This window comes from Ixodes scapularis, unplaced genomic scaffold (genome assembly GCF_016920785.2).
Source record: "Ixodes scapularis isolate PalLabHiFi unplaced genomic scaffold, ASM1692078v2 PGA_scaffold10__122_contigs__length_95168666, whole genome shotgun sequence".
Lineage (NCBI taxonomy): Eukaryota > Metazoa > Arthropoda > Arachnida > Ixodida > Ixodidae > Ixodes > Ixodes scapularis.
Genome location: NW_024609836.1, coordinates 12,900,213 through 12,905,464, shown reverse-complemented (window position 1 = coordinate 12,905,464; position 5,252 = coordinate 12,900,213). Strand labels below are relative to the sequence as shown.

General features: G+C 50.4%; 1 pseudogene; it reads right to left on the bottom strand.

Annotated features, from left to right (window-relative positions):
• Positions 1-517: 517 nt before the first annotated feature.
• Positions 518-3,321, bottom strand: LOC120843140 (annotated as a pseudogene).
• Between the last annotated feature and the right edge of the window lie 1,931 nt (positions 3,322-5,252).

The window sequence follows — 5,252 nt, the reverse complement described above, 5'->3', positions numbered from 1 at the left end:
TACGTACAAGGATCATCTGATCCGGTGTTGTTTATTTTATATTCACCGAAAAAAGCCGATAAACTTTTGTGGGCATAAATATATGCCGAAAAGAAACAAAAATTGTATTTGAAAATAAACACCGAAAAAGGTACGCCGAATTTTGAAAAAATAGAAACCGACAACGCTGAACCCTAGTGATAACCAGTTATGTATTTAGAAATTGTGATCTTACTTAGTCATACATACTGAGGATGCTATTTTGTAGTAGCTGTTTGTTTTCTCACAGCTGTGATAAAAAGGAGTGAATTATATATATTTCAGTGTAGTTCAGTGTGATGGTGAGTGCAACGGAGTGAATTAAATATATATTGCAGTGCAGTTCAGTGTGATGGTGAGTGCAATAATAAAGTGTTCTTGTATAATTTTTTTTCTCAATGAGTACAATGTCTTGTTAAGGCACATATTTATGTTTAGCGTACTGTGTTCCAATTCAGGGTTCATTTTTAGCAGCCTGTAATACTTTAAATCTCCAACTTTACTTCTGAATTTGTCTAGTCAGGAGCTGAATTTGCAGCTCCTGCTGAGCAATCAGCAACCGCCTTTCTTCTGTTGCTGCCCTTCGTTCCTCCATCTGAATCTTTCGCTCTTCTGCCTGGAACTGCCGCTCCTCGGCCTGTGCCCGCCTTTCTTCCGCCAGAGCCTGCCGTGCTTCAGCGCGGTCCTTTGCATCTTCTTGGTACTTGAGTTGCTCCAACGACATTTGCATCTCTCTCAGCGCCATGTCCCTTTCTTCAAGGGCGAAACGCCTATCTTCTCTTGCGAGTTCCTGCTCTGACCGGCGCTCAAGAAAGTCCATCTCAGACGATTGCTGCCTTCTTTTTCCTGTGTTAAAAAATACTGTGTCAACAATATGATACAGGGGTATATTCTACTGTATCTTTGTATCTTCTTACTTTGTATCTTCAGTTTTTAATTGCTATTGCTAGTTTAACAAACATTATGGGAAGGTATGCTAGCCAATGACATGTATAAGTGGCTTTTGGTCCCTTTCATGATACTAAAGCTACTGGTGACATTACGCACTGTAATTTGAACTCTTGTTTCCTCACTTACGCCTGGCACCTGAAGATCTGGACGCCGGTGTAGGTGGCACGTTCTCATCAGTACCTGCACCACTTGGGGCATTATCAGGGCTCCTGACAGGCTGGGAGGGGGCTACGAAGTCCTCTTCTTCCTCTCTCTCTGGATTATCCATCTAAGCCTGCATGAGGAGGTTCAGTGCTGGCGAACCCTCCTCACCAAGGTCTGGGGATGCTAGAAACAAAACAGTAAAATGAAATAAACCTGTAGCATTTCTGCTTCATATTTTATATAGCCGGCCAAGTAAGGCTGCCTCTCGGCCACTCAGGAGAGGTGTTGTAAGGCGAGGGCTTAAAATATATTTGAGTATCTCGGCTGTATAGGCTGGTAAATAACTGAAGAGGGAGTGAGCAAGAGTGAAGTGGGAGCTCAAGCATTTTGCTGGGACTGCCTCTCCCCCCTCCCCATCATACAGCATTTTGCCATGGGCAGGCAGCCGCCCCCCCTTCTCGAAATAAAATCCTGGCTACGTGCCTGTTGTGTCGTCCTCATCCAAATGACTTCCCAGAAACCTCAGTGTGACCATTAATAGTTTGCTAAGAGGCTTTGCTTCTTCACCACCTTTTTAGGAGATGTTGGCTGCCATCCAGAAGCTTCTAGGAGAAGTATTTTCTTAACCCCATTTGCGTTATGTTTGCTCCTGCTTCATTCTGCTAAAGTTCACTCTCTGAAATGCGTAGCTAAGTAAAGACAGGAATGAGTTGCAATCAACTTTCATTTAATGCTAGAATAAGGTGTGTTATTACCATACTGTTCTGGTTCTTCATCTGCATCGACCGCCGACATTGACGGCACTGGCAAGTGGGCGGTGCGGGCCACGGCTGCATCTCTTGCTGCCTTCGCTGCTCGCACCTGGGCAGCAGCTGAAGATTGTGGCCTGCGCTTGCAGGCGGCTGCTCCTGAGCGCCCCTTCCTTGGTGCAGTCTTCGGTCTATGTCCAAACTCCCGTGCAAGGTCACATATCTCCTGGAGCAGCCGGTCTTTTTCTGCATACTGCTCCTCCGTCCCAGACCTAATGAAATGGATGATTTAAAATATTGATTTATTCTGTGTTACTCAGCATTGTCACTCTCACTGCACCGGGTTGAATCACTAAAAAATAATCCACACTGAAAAAAAAAGTGAAACTCTCAGCTAAGTAAACCTGATTCCGTCAGCTATTCACCCCGACAATAATGGAACTTAGGAGTGTTTGGGTTTCGTTTGGGTGTAATAAAATTTTTGAAAATATCTATCAAATGTGTATTCAGTAAGCCCACATTTGTTGAAGGAATGCAATGCATAAGAAATCTTAGGTTAACATCAAGATTTCTTATGCATTGAATTGAATGATGCTTTGTGCCTTCCATGGAGCAACATGCCCCATGTTCAAAATCTCTTAAAAAAGCATATTTGTACGATGTGTGTACCCTCCTACTCCCCTTTTCTTTTTAGATAGCTTACACTTCTTGATTCCAATTCATATTTTAGTTGCATCTGGTGCATTTGATCATTAAAATTTAACCAAAGTTAAGATGCAGGCTAGGTCGCTCACAGGGTATTAGGAAAGCTGACACCCTTGTCATAGTACTGAACAAATATAAACGGTTGCCCATGCTTGCCTGCATGTAAGGAAGTGGGTGATATGATGAAAACATTTGCTACAGTTAGGCAGCTCTCTCATTCGATCTTTTTATGTGCTCTTCCTTACAGCTGGGTTACCCAAAACCATGCCGCACTTTTCCAGCCGGGCTTGGTGGTCTATGCTCTGAAATATTCGCGAGGAAGGCTTTTCTTACGCGCGAACGGCCCGCGCGAACGGCACGCGCGTACATGTGTAATCCAGCGCCCATGCCGACACACACTGGCCCGCCGCACGCACTAACACAAGCGCACACGCAAGCGCACAGGCACCTTCTAGCGTGCACTGAAAAGGAGAGACAAAAATGCAACACTTACTTTCGCAAATTGGGTGTGTCCTGTTGTCGGAAATAGCCCAGCAGCAGGTCCACACGGTCCCGGATTGCCCGAATTGTGAAGACCCGTGTTAGGGCCATTAGAAGATTGGTATAGACAAGAGTCCAGCCTTCGGGTGACGCAAAAGGGTTCACAGCTCGAACCTCGCGGAGAAGGCCTGCAGAGGTCTTCGTCGACTGTGAACCGCAGCCTGAGGGTTGCCGGCATGGTCCGTTGTTTCGCGGGGGCATCGGACGCAGCCATCTTGTCGTGGAGAGCGGAAGAGCGTAACTGGCTTCCCACCCCGCTCTGCGCCGTCGAGAGCGGAACGTACGCTCCCTGCGGTAACTACGCTCCAACTCAGAGCGGGCCGCGCATGCGCAGTGGCGACTCCGCTCTCCGCAGAGCGGACCGGGCGCACGAAAACGGTCTACTATATATCTCTCTCTCCGTGGATCCGCCGAGCCTCCGAGGCCAGTTCGCTCAAGTCGTGAAAACGACTGCCTCGGAGAAACGCTGCAAAAGTCGGGTGCGATTGTCGAATGACTCGCTCCACCCGCTCTGCATTGGGCGCTGATGGTTCCGCCAGCTCAAAGAGCTCCTGCATCGCCCTCACGAACTCCAACAGTGACTCGTCTGGGTGTTTGGTCCGTTGTTCGAGTTCTCGCCTCACCCTGCGTTCGTAGTCGTAGTCTGCAGGGAGGAATTCCTGGCGAAATGCCTTGCGGAACTGCTCGATCAACGGCAGCTGGCTTCCGGTCAGACGGAGCCACCGCGCCGCTTGGTCCACCAACGAGATTGGCAAGATGCGTTCCAGTATCTCGTTGTCTGACATTCCCATGGCCTGTTGGTAGTTTTTCAGGTCCTCGAGGAAGTCTGTCGCGCTCAATCGGTCTCCGTACCCTTGGTATGTCGGGACAGGGATTCTGACCGGTGGCCGTGTAGGCGGTGGGGGCCTGACTGCTGTTTGCAGTGCGCCCGTCAAGCTCTCGATCACCCGAGCTGCGTTTTCTAGCAGGGGGTGATATGCGCCGAGCGTGCTTTCTCTGTGGTGAGAATCGCTCCCCGCTTGTGCGGGTGGCGGGCTGTTCCCTCTGTGTGGGCCCGCCGAGTGGTGCGCTGCGCCTGGAGCAACATTGCTGTGCTGCAGCGTGTGGCCGGCATCAGTGTTATCTCCGTGTGGAGAAGCTGACGGCCAGTCCGGGGTGAAGAGATCGACGTAAGAGGCTGCATTTGCCTGCTGTTGCGTCATCGCTTCTTGTTCGACCACATCCGTGCTTACTCCGCGAGTCACGGGTGGGCTTGGCTCAGCGACGAAAGCTGGCTCGCTCCGCGAAGGGGTGCCCTGGTTGCATGCGGGGCAGTGCGGGTCAACCCCGTTTGCGAAGCTCGGCTGGAAAGACACCTGCTCATAGTGTCCGCGTGTGGCTGAAGTTGCCCGAAAGCCGACAAGCGGCGTCGGGTTTTGGGCGTTCGCCTCTCCCTCGGCCCCCAAAATCCATGGCCGGAAATTGGCCTGGTTCTCTGACATGCAAATAGTTGCTGCGGAGTATATCTTTTTTTTTTTCGGCAGTCAACGGAGAGCCGCACGTTAGGGCGCCAAATGTGGGATTCGACTTGCCTTACTGCACCACGAGGTCGATCCCACTACGTAGCTCGATGTTGAGGACTGCTACGGTCGGGTCCGTCCGGAGGCTGCCGTGGACTCCGAGGAGAGGAATGACTCCGAAACGCAAAGGTACTGAAGAAGCGGTTTTATTAGGCTCCTGTGCCACCACGTTGTGCCCGTCGGCAAAACTAATAGATAAAAGGAACGGTAAAGTGTCGGCGCTGTCGTATTAGACAGATTCACCTGGAGGGGACCCCCGCTGCCGTATTACGCAGATTCGTGGGACAAAGAGGAAGCACAAAAAGCAAGAGGCTCACGACGAGAGCTTCCCCCAAAAAAGAGAGTCAGGGCCGCCGTTCGCGGCCGCTTATCTAGCCAGCGAAAAGTGGACGCGCCCGTGGTTAGTAGTGTGGCTTATCCCGCAGATGGGCCGCGTCCACAATCATTTCCGAAGGGTGCGCCGGAGGCACTTTCACCCAAAAGGGCGAGAGAAGACACGCCCTCTTCGAGGAATGCGGCCTTACTCCCGTATCCGGGATGACGTCACCATAACACTCCCACGGCCTGCTTGTGCTAGGCCTAGATA